General features: G+C 36.4%; 1 protein-coding gene across 16 annotated transcripts in view; it reads right to left on the bottom strand.

The window, feature by feature from the left end:
* Rdl (Resistant to dieldrin) overlaps positions 1–14,214 on the bottom strand; it is a 401,707-nt gene that overhangs the window by 31,303 nt on the left and 356,190 nt on the right. The window lies entirely within an intron of this gene.

Here is a 14,214-nt window from a genome sequence, read left to right as displayed (position 1 = left end):
CACGTTCGTAACGTAATAAGTATTGGACAACTCAAAATCCGTAAGGAATCATGTCCTCATAGTATCCCTCTGGGAATTTTTAAGCTGCTGAATACAAGAAGGACTTTCTAAACACAACATGAATTATATTCATAACAGTCGTTATGAATGCCCCCTTATTTTTGTAAACGAAAGTTATCCCCCTTTGAGGAAGAAGGCCTAGTTATTTGCTTTTTTCAAGGACCAGGATCCTCAAGACCCAGGCAACGGTCGTGAATTTAGTAAATAATGCGGAGTTACCCGAGTAATGCTATCATACACTCAGCCACCGATATTAACTCTGGTTTTATTTTGTCGAAGAACAAGCTGGGGAACAATTTCTCAGTTTGTGACAGTTTCATCAAGCTCGCTAGAAAAATAAGAGCTTCCATGTACTATTTGCAGATTTTTTAACAGCATATACCAAAATAGAGGCACGCTATTAAGGTTACAGTAGCGTAAGGGGCCTAGTTCAAATATGAGGCACGCAATTAAAAACTTACCGAAAGTCACTTAAAGTATTATAATTGGCAATATTTCCCACGAAGCAGAAGCTGGGATACGGCAAGGGTAGGCCCCATTTCCTGCTGTCTCACAGCTTACGCTAACTCCAAGATTTGTAAGGTCGGGTTGACAGGCTGTTCATACTTAGTCTTTCTATAACCAGAAAAACAGACTACAACACCTTTCATTTAACGAGCCACCTGCGGTTCAGGAGAAAGCTTTCATCTTCATCAGGTTCTGATGGAAGCTACTTTCGCAGTAGCTGTTATCTGTGTCGTCCAAGTCTGTTGAGTGTTTGGTGGTTGGATTCTATCGTGAAAGGTGTTTGGAAGTTCGAGTCTTTCAATATTTCTTGTGTAGGAGGAGTCTCTTGCATGTAGGTTGGCAGAAAAAGGCTTAGTGAAAGGATTCTCTTGTATGAATGTTGGTACCTAGAAGACAATGAAAATGAAGTACAAAGTACTACTAATGACTCTAGTTCCCTGCCTTTAAACCAGTTGAAACCATGAAATTTGCATTCAGGCCCTTATGTGGCGAATCACAGGGCCCGGTCGCTCGGAAAGTAAAGTACTTGGCAGAAGAATTCTTTTGGATGTTGTTGGAATTATAGTTGAAGGGTCTCGAGAAATCCTTGGTAGGAGTCTCTATAATAATGGCTAGCAGTTGAAGTCTACCGAGAAGTTCCAAATTGGAGGAAGTTTTTGAATAATGGCTGAGTAAAAAGTATCTTGAATTACATTCGGTAGTTTGAGTATTTCAGACTGTTTGGTGGAAGGAGTTTTTCCTTCAGAGTGTGGTAAGTGGAATCTATCAAGACGTGTTTAGTGGTAGGAGTCAAGAGAATGACGTTTGGTAATAATAGTATCCCAAGAAGTGTTTACAGTTGAATTCTCTAGGATGATGTTGGCATTGGGAATTTCATCTCTAAGAGAAGTGTATAACAACAGACTTCCCTTGAATGATGCCAGAGCCCTCTTGAGAGGTGTTTAGTGATATATAATAGTTGGAGTTTCTCAAGCATTGCTCATCTGGAGGAGTTTCTTGAATAATCTTTTGGTAAATGAAGTCTCCCAAGAAATTTTAATAGGGAGTCGTTTATTGAATGATATTTGGTAGTCAGTCTCTCAAGTAATGCTTAGTAGGAAAAATGTCATGGAAGAGTTTCTGGAGAGTGGCTTCTTGGGTGGAATCAAGTGAAAAATGTCCGGGTAGTTTCAGTCTTTCGAGAGAGGCTCAGTAGGAAGAATCTTTGGAATGACAGGATCCTGGGAATGACGTTTGTTATTTAGAGTCTCTTGGGGAAGCTTTGTGGGGAGAGTGTTATAAACGATGATTGTTAGTCTTTAGTCTCTTTAAAAAACGGATGTTTGGTAGAATGCAGTCTCATAAGGACTGTTTAGAGGGAGTATTCATGGTACTAGTCTTTTGAGATGTATCTGAAATGGTATCAAGAAAAAATGACAGAGATGGCCTTGGAGGGTAAATAAGGCGTAGCTCTAAAGGAGCATTCTGCAACACAGTACATGTAAATTCTGAGAAACGTACTTCCATACTTGAAGGCAGACGTAAATAAACCACTGATATAATGTTATGATATGTTCCGTTTCGCTTCTTCAGCAAAAATACGGTTGTGAGGACTGAATATCTAAAAGCATAAAACGGAAAGAGTGAAAAGTAGTGAATCTTTTCAGACTTGGATTGCCGCACTCTGATGTGCCATTCGATTTCACTTCAATACAGTTGATAAATATGCACTAAGGAGAGGATAGCGGTCGAATTTATTACCTTTTGCATGATTGAACGCATTTAACAATCGTAAATGAGGCTACTCTCTTTTCCCACCAATTTTTGCTTCCTTTGAGCTAGTTTGTAATATAAATTAGAGATGTTTTGCAAAGTTTATGAAAACTGTAGTTACAGATCTACGAACCTCAGTAATTTTAGGTAAATACACCATGATGCGCAGTCATACAGAATTCAACTCGTGAAATGTCACCAGACATTTTACTTGACAGGTATTTCTTAGTCTGTGAAACATGAACACTCTCGTAATCTTTTTCTCATAAGAAAACCAACGTGCTGAAGCTTTGTTTAATTGTCTGTCTCTTCTGTATAATGTCCGTCCAACTGTCGCACCTGATTTATTGATGCCAATCTGTTGTTACAACGGCCGCATGTCAACGTGAACATGAACGCATTATCAACCTGATTGGTTTTTCTCTTTCACTTTGCCGAAGTTGACTGCCATTACTCAAACTGCATCTTTTCACGTTATGAAGAGCGTCAGTCATTTTCGACTACCAACATTTCATTGTCGTCCATACACCCGATGAAAGTTATCCGTTTCCTGACAACTCATGAAAATATTCCTCTCTTTCTCTCTCTCTCTCCCGCAACTTTAGTGATTAATAGTTTAAGTTTCTTAATTTTTTGTTTTCAAGATTTTGCTGCCTCCTTCATCGAACGGGGTTTGCTAATATTCTAACTGGACATCATATCAGTTCAGAAAACTTCCAAAATGCTACTGGCAGGTTTCGCTACCCTCAGCACACTCCTCTGTCCCTCTTCCTGAACCATAAAGGTGTCCTAAATATTTCCAAAAGTATTTCCTCATTAAAACTTGGCCCATCCCGACCTTACTTCCGTGCAAGACTTAACTGCATGAACTTAAACTAATTAGTTTCGCGTCTGACTAACACCTGTACTTACCATTTAACTTTAGTCTGTGGTTCCCGTCAACGTAATTGATTCCATGAACTTTGAGTCTCATGATGGCGTATTATTCCTTGGGAGAACCTGTGTCTAGATATCAGTGAAAACATCCTACCTCTTCAGTCTCGTGTAGCTTCAAAGTGGATTCAACTCGGTCATTGTAGGAGTAAAGTTATAGTAAGTTAAGGACAAATAGCCAATTTAGTTTGAGTGAATCACTATCGTTTGGGAAACTCGGCTCAAGTTCTCAAGAAATTAATCCGATTAGATGTTTTTACACAAGCGTTTTTTTTCTAAGTCTGTATAACTTAGGGTACACCTTAAGCTGAAATTTGATGGAAAGTTTTTCTTAAAATGCAAAAGAATTACACATATTTAAATATATATTTTGATTATCCCGTTTCTTACTCCAGTTCCGAATGAATTAAAATATATGTTCCAATTCGGTTTCATAAAGTGAATGTTCAGCAATTAACGATATTGTATAAAGTTTATAATATTGATTATCTTTGTTTTTCAGCTCAATTTTTGTTACTACTAATTTTCTATTCATAACAACTATACTCCGTACTGCTTTTGCCTTGATATTTTTTTCAAGGGTTTCCATTTTAAGTCTCTGCTATTATGAATAATAACAACAATAATGATTTTATATAGTTTTTTTTAAAAAGACAACAACTATTGTTGTTTGTGTAGTTTTGTTCAGATCGGTAAATAAACATACATCAGTTGATATGATTATTATTGGGAGTAAATTATCTTGCTAGTTTATTGAAGTCAAACAAGCGTTGCGATTAAACCGCACCAGGACTTGGGTTTAAAAGACTTCCAAAACGCGATGCGTTTTGGATTGCGAGGCCTAAGAGTGTTTACTTTTTCTTTTTTCAGCAACAGGTCCAGCAACTAGGAGCAATCACTCGCAGAAGTGGAAGTCCCAAACTGTATGAAACTGCATATGGGAGCTTGCTTCAAATAACCACAAGCTTAAATACTTAAAACGTGGACATATTTTCTCTTCACTCTTTCATACTAAACATAGGTTTGCAATAAACAGCTGAATATGGAAATGTGATTAGAAAATTCTTTGAGCCGAAGCAGTTTTTCCTGGTTTTATTGATCAGTATAATAGGTTCGCTATCAGTCTACTAATTGTTTCCAGCTGCTAAAGAAGCTTAAACTAATTTCCATTAATACCAGGTTTTTCTGTCTTAGTTGGGGCTACTGCCTGCTTGCCTGCGAGTTTATCGGCACCTCTGGCTACAGTGCTATGACCATTTCCATTTCAGTTCACTGTAAAGGAACCGTGACTCTAATCTAGTACCACGCAGGCTACTAAAGAACCCCATACTATGGTTACAATGTCTGAAATTAACATTAACCATCATCCCGTCAAAAAAGTTACATAATTTAGCTTATTTCAGTACAATGAAAATTCTGGAAAGACGTATACATAATCAACCTACAGTAGATTCAGCGACTCTTGCAGACAAGCATACTAGGATAAATACACTGAGCACAACTTACGGTGACGTAATCAGCATAATAAAGTTACCTTGAGGCAAATAAGCGTCTATGGGCATTCTAGGATAAATACATTAGGCACAACTTACCTTGACGTAATCACTATACGCAAATTACCTTTACGCAGAGAAAAATTATGATGCCACATTGAAAACGAAAAGCTACAGAAATAGCTCAGCCATATTTTAGGTAGAGGAAGTTGAACACAAGAGTTGGATTAAATGCATCTACTGTACTATTCATCACTTATCAAATAATTAAGTAACACTTACCCGGCACTAAGGACCAAGTAGAGCTACTTAACAAAACTTTTAAGACCGAACAGTCCTCTGCTGATTTTCCCTCACCGCGTCGTAATTAAATCGGTTGTTAGTTACTTATAAGGAATATAAAATCTAGGCCAAAGGCCAAATTCTGGGACCTGTGAGGTCATTCAGCGCTGACAGGGGAAATCGAGGGTAAAAAGGTTTTAAAGGTGTAACGGGAGGAAATCCTCGCAGCTGCACTATAAAACAAATGTTAGGAGTGGATGGAAGTAAGAAAGAAAAAACAGAATATAAACAAAGGTACAGTAATAGGAATGACAGGGGTTGCAGCTAGGAGACGAAGAGACGCTGCAAAGAACCTTAAGCAACGCCTACAGCACACTGAGTGAGGAGGCATTGATTGCAATTAGTTAATTAGTTACTTATCGTTTCAGCTGCTTCGTGGGATGAAGATAAAGGCGAACGTAACCGAAACAGCCATCTCTAACCCTTGGCTGGCTTCCTACGAGACAGGACCTCCCTCCCTCCCTATTATGATATTTTTGCTTCTCGCACTGATTCACACAGGCACGTCATTCTCGTTTTGTGCTAATCAGGGGAGCAATTTTGTTGAAGGGCTTAGACAGTTTTTTCATTCCTGTACACGGCTGATTTTATTTAAAAATTGTACCTCGCGCTAATTTTCCTGTACGTGTGGCTAAAGAAAGTTTAGTTCTCTTTTATTTCTTGCATTTCCTGATTCAAAAATTAATGCGCACTTCTCTCGCTTTATACACTTCGATATAAATGACTGATAAAGTGTTCAGATTAGAATCCCACCTTGCGTTTTGTTCACTTGTCGTATTTGCAAATACTAAAATTCTGTTTTCAATCTGTGCGTGATTAGATTGAGGACAAACATTTGTTAAAACATTTTGGTTTAAGAAAATCTAAAACTGCGTAGATAATCCACTCTAAAATTCTGTCCTTTTTAGAAAGGATACCACAAACATTCGACATATTCTTTTGTTATTACCACGATTACTGAAGATAGCACTAACCGTCAGTGTACCTCACGTGGTGTACAGTAGGCGTTACGAAAGGGTGTTCGCAGCGTCATTTAACTCCATAGTTGCTCCAGCTTTTTGGCCTTTTACTTTACCTCCATTTCCTAAACTTTCTTCAGTCTTGCTTTCCAACCTCTGTACCTATTACTTTCTGATGCACCTTTAGATTCTTGTAATTGATCCCCTTTATTTTCTGGATCCCTTTATCATGCTGTCCAGCCACTCCAACTACCTTCCTACTCTTAAGCGTTGAATAGCCGAAAGCTCCGTAGTGCTTGGCTTGACTGCCTAAATTTCATGATTAATTCCTTTAAAGCAAACAAGCACGCACACAAACACACACACACACACACACACACACACACACACATATATATATATATATATATATATATATATATATATATATATATATATATATATATATATATATATATGAGAGAGAGAGAGAGAGAGAGAGAGAGAGAGAGAGAGAGACTCAAACCGTGCACCAGAGTAAGTCGCACATAAAACTATAGGTAATAAGACATCTATCAACAAGTCTCAGAACCCGTGAAGAAACTGGAATAATGCGAGAGCAAAGTTTACACATGTTAGAAAGGCAGGTAATACAAAAACAGACGAATGTGTTATCCATACAACAGAAGATTAGGGGCTGATACACATAATCTGGCACATGGGATAATGTTTGTTTTCTGATACGGCACTACAAAAGAACGTGCTCAGTCAACAGGGGCGCATTATGCCACCAGTGTTTGTAATGGGTCCCTGTCAGGAGCAGCCATCAAAACTCCAAATAGGTACCGTTTGCTGTATTAGAAAGGTTGGTGGAAGGCGGGGGAGAAATGATCCAGTATAGCATAAAGGAGAGAGAGAGAGAGAGAGAGAGAGAGAGAGAGAGAGAGAGAGAGAGAGAGAGAGAGAGAGAGAGAGAGAGAGAGAGAGAGACTAGGGAATAGCAGAGCTGGATAATGGGACTCGCAGTAAAAATGAAAGTAGTTGCCATACCTTCCTGATAATTCTAAAGCTTATCGTTCATCTGGCAGAATTATCAAATAATGTCCACTGCATTTTAAGTGAAAGTCCTAGCTTTATCATCCTCTGAGAATAACCTTTTCCACTCTTCATCCTCGTCCAAAAATTTTCAATTCCATTTTTTTTGTCAATCTTCAAAAAAAAGCCAATTTTCTTCCGTTTTATCATCCACAAAAGGGTTCATTTCGATTCTAATCACCGTCCAAAAACGTTCGTTTCCATTTTTATCTTCTTCCAAAACTTTCGTATACATTCTTTTTATTTATTTATACATTTTTCTATTTTATGCACGCAAAAAACTTTGTTTTTCATTATTTTTATCACTGCTCTCAAAACAGTCATTTATTTACTTTTATCACCATCAAATTTCTTTCATAACCATTCTTTAACATCATCCTGTACGCTACTCCTCGTTCTTTTATAATGACAGTATCCAAAAACATTCATTGCCGTTCTTTAGAAATGGGGATGAAAACTTTTGACAATGATGGAAGCATTTACGAACATAGAGGCAACTTCACCATCGTCAAAATTTTTCATCCCCATTCTTTTAGTAACGTCCAGAATATGTCCGTCCCTCATATTCTTATCTTCATAAAAAACGACAGTCATCCGATTTCCTACATTGTCCGAAAAAATTAACCCATGGAATTTTATCAGCGTAAAATATCTTCATACAAAGACTTTAATCAACGTACAACAGCTTCATCTAAAGTTTTTATAAACGTACAACAGTTTCATCCAAAGACTTTTATCAACGTACAACAGCTTCATCCAAAGACTTTTATCAACGTACAACAGCTTCATCTAAAGACTTTTATCAACATACAACAGCTTCATCCAAAGACTGTTATCAATGCACACAACAGCTTCATCCAAAGACTTTTATCAACACAAAACAGCTTTATCCAAAGACTTTTATCAACATACAATAGCTTCATCCAAAGATTTTATCAACGTACAGCAGCTTCATCCAAAGACTTTTATCAACGTATAACAGCTTCATCCAAAGACTTTCATCAACGTGCAACAGCTTCATCCAAAGACTTTTATCAACGTACAACAGCGTCATCCAAAGATTTTGTCAACGTACAACAGCTTCATCCAAAGACTTTTATCAACGTAAAACAGCTTCATCCAAAGACTTTTATCAACGTACAACAGCGTCATCCAAAGATTTTGTCAACGTACAGCAGCTTCATCCAAAGACTTTCATCAACGTGCAACAGCTTCATCCAAAGACTTTTATCAACGTACAACAGCGTCATCCAAAGATTTTGTCAACGTACAACAGCTTCATCCAAAGACTTTTATCAACACACAACAGCTTCATCCAAAGACTTTTATCAACGTACAACACCTTCATCCAAATACTTTTATCATCGTACAACAGCTTCATCCAAAGACTTTTATCAACATGCAACAGCTTCATCCAAAGACTTTTATCAACATACAACAGCTTTATCCAAAGACTTTTATCAACATACAACAACTTCATCCAAAGACTTTTATCAATGTACAACAGCTTCATCCAAAGTCTTTTATTAGCATACAACAGCTTCACCCGAAGACATATATCAACATACAACAGCTTCATCCAAAGACTTTTATCAACGTACAACGCTTCATCCAAAGACTTTCATCTACGTGCAACAGCTTCATCCAAAGACTTTTATCAACATACAACAGCTTTATCCAAAGACTTTTATCAACATACAACAACTTCATCCAAAGACTTTTATCAACGTACAACAGTTTCATCCAAAGACTTTTATCAACGTACAACAGCTTCATCAAAGGTCTTTTATTAGCATATAACAGCTTCATCCGAAGACATGTATCAACATACAACAGCTTCATCCAAAGACTTTTATCAACGTACAACAGCTTCATCCAAAGACTTTCATCTACGTGCAACAGCTTCATCCAAAGACTTTTATCAACATACAACAGCTTCATCCAAAGACTTTTATCAACATACAACAGCTTCATCCAAAGACTTTTATCAACATACAACAGCTTTATCCGAAGACTTTTATCAACATACAACAACTTCATCCAAAGACTTTTATCAACGTACAACAGCTTCATCCAAAGTCTTTTATTAGCATACAACAGCTTCACCCGAAGACATGTATCAACATACAACAGCTTCATCCAAAGACTTTTATCAACGTACAACAGCTTTATCCAAAGACTTTCATCTACGTGCAACAGCTTCATCCAAAGACTTTTTATCAACATACAACAGCTTTATCCAAAGACTTTTATCAACATACAACAACTTCATTCAAAGACTTTTATCAACGTACAACAGCTTCATCCAAATACTTTTATCAACGTACAACAGCTTCATCCAAAGTCTTTTATTAGCATATACCAGCTTCATCCGAAGACATGTATCAACATACAACAGCTTCATCCAAAGACTTTTATCAACGTACAACAGCTTCATCCAAAGACTTTCATCAACGTGCAACAGCTTCATCCAAAGACTTTTATCAACGTACAACAGCTTCATCCAAAGATTTTATCAATGTACAACAGCTTTATCCAAAGACTTTTATCAACACACAACGGCTTCATCCAAAGACTTTTATCAACGTACAACAGCTTCACCCATAGACTTTTATCAACATACAACAGTTTCATCCAAAGACTTTTATCAATGTACAACAGCTTCATCCAAAGACTTTTATCAACATACAACAGCTCCATCCAAAGACTTTTATCAACATACAACAGTTTCATCCAAAGACTTTTATCAACGTACAACAGTTTCATCCAAAGACTTTTATCAACGTGCAACAGCTTCATCCAAAGACTTTTATCAACATACAACAGCATTATCCAAAGACTTTTATCAACATACAACAACTACATCCAAAGACTTTTATCAACGTACAACAGCTTCATCCAAAGACTTTTATCAACGTACAACAGCTTCATCCAAAGTCTTTTATTAGCATACAACAGCTTCATCCGAAGAAATGTATCAACATACAACAGCTTCATCCAAAGACTTTTATCAACGTACAACAGCTTCATTCAAAGACTTTTATCAACGTACAACAGATTCATCCAAAGACTTTCATCAACGTGCAACAGCTTCATCCAAAGATTTTATCAACGTACATCAGCTTCATCCAAAGTCTTTTATGAACGCATAACAACTTCATCCAAAGACTTTTATCAAAGTACAACAGCTTAACCCATAGACTTTTATCAACATACAACAGTTTCATCCAAAGACATTTATCAACGTACAACAGCTTCATCCAAAGACTTTCATCAACGTACAATAGTTTCATCCAAAAACTTTTATCAACGTGCACCAGCTTCATCCAAAGACTTTTATCAACATACAACAGTTTCATCCAAAGACTGTTTTCAACGTGCAACAGCTTCATTCAAAGACTTTTATCAACATACAACAGCTTAATCCAAAGATTTTATCAGTGTACAACAGCTTCATCCAATGGCTTTATCAACGTACAACAGTTTCCTCCAAAGACTTTTATCAACGTATAACAGCTTCATCCAAAGACTTTTATCATCGTCAACAGTTTCATATAAAGACTTTTATCAACATACAACAGCTCCATTCAAAGACTTTTATCAACGTACAACAGTTTCATCCAAAGACTTTTATCAATGTACAACAGTTTTATCCAAAGACTTTTATCAACATACAACAGTTTCATCCAAAGACTTTTATCAACGTACAACAACTTCATCCAAAGACTTTTATCAACGTAAAACAGCTTCATCCAAAGACTTTTATCAATGTACAACAGTTTCATCCAAAGACTTATCAACATACAACAGTTTCATCCAAAGACTTTTATCAACGTACAACACTTTCATTCAAAGACTTTTATCAACGTACAACAGCTTCATCCAAAGACTTTTATCAACGTCAACAGTTTCATCCAAAGACTTTTACCAACGTATAATAGTTTTATCCAAAGACTTTTATCAACGTACAACATTTTCATCTAAAGACTTTTATCAACGTACAACAGCTGCATCCAAAGACTTTTACCAATGTACAACAGTTTCATCGAAAGACTTGTCAACGTGCAACAATTTCATCCAAAAACTTTTATTAACCTACAACAGCTTCATCCAAAGACTTTTATCAACGTAAGACAGTTTCATCCAAAGAATTTTATCAACGTACAACAGCTTCATCCAAAAACTTTCATCAACGCACAACAGCTTCATTCAAAGACTTTTATCAAAGCACAACAGTTTCATCCAAAGACTTTTATTAACATACAACAGCTTCATCCAAAGACTTTTATCAATGTACAACAGTTTCATGTAAAGATTTTTATCAACCTACAACATCTTCATCCAAAGACTTTCATCAACCTACAACAGCTCCATTCAAAGACTTTTATCTACCTACAAAAGTTTCATCTAAAGACTTTTATCAACATACAACAACTTCATCCAAAAACTTTTATTAACCTACAACAGATTCACCCAAAGACTTTTATTAACTTACAATAGTTTCACTCAAAGACTTTTATCAACGTACAACAGTTGTATCCAAAGACTTTTATTAACGTACAACAATTTCATTCAAAGACTTTTATCAACGTACAACAGCTCCATTCAAAGACTTTGATCAACGCATAACAGTTTCATCCAAAGACTTTTATTAACGTACAACAGCTTCATCCAAAGACTTTTATCAACGTACAAGTTTCATCTAAAGACTTTTATCAACGTACAACAGCTTCTTCCAAAGACTTTTATCAACGTACAACAGCTCCATTCAAAGACTTTTATCAACCTACAACAGTTTCATCTAAAGACTTTTATCAACATACAACAGCTTCATCCAAAAACTTTTATAAACATACAACAATTTCATCCAAAGGATTTTATCAACGTACAACAGCTTCATCCAAAGGCTTTTATCAACGTCAACAGTTTCATCGAAAGACTTTTATGAAAGTACAACAGTTTCATCCAAAGACTTTTATCAATATACAACAGTTTCATCCAAAGACTTTTATCAATATACAACAGTTTCATCCAAAGACTTTTATCAACGTTCAACAGCTTCATCCAAAGACTTTTATCAACGTACAACAGCTCCAACCAAAGACTTTTATCAACCTACAACAGTTTCATCCAAAGACTTTTATCAACGTACAACAGCTTCATCCAAAAACTTTTATCAACGTACAACAGTTTCTTCCAAAGGATTTTATCAACGTACAGCAGCTTCATCCAAAGACTTTTATCAACGTCAATAGTTTCATCCAAAGACTTTTATCAACATACAATAGTTTCATCCAAAGACTTTTATCAACATGCAATAGTTTCATCCAAAGACTTTTGTCAACGTACAACAGTTTCATCCAAAGACTTTTATCAACGTACAACAGTTTCATCCAAAGACTTTCATCACCGTACAACAGCTTCATCCACAAACTTTTATCAACTTACAACAGTTTCATCCAAAAGATTTAACCAACTTACAACAGCTTCATTGAAAGACTTTTATCAACGAGAAACAGTTTCATCCAAAGACTTTTATCAACGTACAAGAGCTTCATCCAAAGACTTTTATCAACGTACAAGAGCTTCATCCAAAGACTTTTATCACCTTCCAAATCATCCTCTAAATCATCGTCCAAAATCCTTCATCCATGGCCTTTCTCCAGAAAGTCTCATCTAAGGGTTTATAGACTTTTATCCATGGAATTTTATCATTATGCAATATCTTCTATCCGCTGACTTATATCACCATCCAAATTCTGATATCCGCAGTCTGAGAAAGATCAGCAGTCATAAAGATGAGTAGCTATGGGGAGAGACCAGAGCCTTGAGGAAGACCAATATAAAGAGAAAAGAAGTAATGGTTGTCTGATCCACAGCAAGAGGCGCACACAGCATATAGATTTAAAGTGAGATACCCTTATGCCAGTATCCATGAATAGTCTCCGACAACCTAGAGACGATGACTAATGGAGTGAAATGGGATATAAAATTTAGGCCAAAGGCCGGAACCTATGAGATTATTCAGCGCTGAGATGGAAATTGAGAACTGTTTAAACGTGTAACAGGGCAACAGCGTCGTAGTTGCACTATGGAACAATTGTTAAGAAAGGTGGAAAGTAAGATGAAAGAAAGAGAATATGAATGGAGGTGCAGTACAGTAAAAGGAATGAAAGGGGTTTCAGCTAGGGGCCGAAGGGATGCTGTAAGAAGCTTTAGTATTGGCTACAGCGTGCCTGGCGGCACTAGCTCCTTACATGGGAGACGATGACTAATTCTAAGAAAGAAAAGGACATTAGTTCCATAGATCTCGTCTTGCAGATTTCACACAGCGATACAAAAGAACAGATTGGGATTCAGAAAATAGAAAATGAAACTAGAGTGAATTACAATTTTTTTTTTTAGGATTGTGGAATTTCAAGAAATAGGCAGGTAGTAAAAAGTATCAGAGTAGTCTACTTTTTTTTTTTGGAATACACTGAACCAGTGCACGTTTCAAAGAAGCAGTACTAAGTACAGTTTTTAACAATCAAGAGAAGAAGGCACACAAAAATGTGCAAATTTGAGTATCTTCTTCATTCATAGGTACCAGCGCCACGCGACATCATACCCGTAACATGAACGAGGGAAACATTTTCGGAAGGGAAGTGCTCAAACTGCCTATGGTAAAAAATTTGAGATACGGTATATGTATTGACCAAATTATATACTGCGTGTTTACAAGGCGAGTCATTTTCAACCCTTTAAAAACAGTTGGGTCCATTTATTTCTTTATATTACGATTTCACTTTAATTCTGAAAGAATAAAGACAAATGATCTGAAACTGAGTATTGTAGACAAATGAGGGAGATGTTTTAATTCATTTAATGTTATATACTAACTGCTTAATTTGATTCTAAAAGTTCTCTTGTTATAGATTTTTTAACAACGGTTAGAAATAGAAAGGAAAAAACCACGAATATCTTCCGAACACTCCCTCACTTAATCTGTTACATCGGAACTTTTATAGCTATAAACACTTTTTCATTTTGTTCCGTTGCGTGGGTGGTTGCTTGAAGGTCATCTCGTAAGCTACAAGCAATCCATGTATGAT

This window comes from Macrobrachium rosenbergii, chromosome 4 (genome assembly GCF_040412425.1).
Source record: "Macrobrachium rosenbergii isolate ZJJX-2024 chromosome 4, ASM4041242v1, whole genome shotgun sequence".
NCBI classification, from domain to species: domain Eukaryota; kingdom Metazoa; phylum Arthropoda; class Malacostraca; order Decapoda; family Palaemonidae; genus Macrobrachium; species Macrobrachium rosenbergii.
The sequence above is the reverse complement of the archived record's forward strand: the minus strand, read 5'-3'. Positions and strand labels throughout refer to the sequence as shown.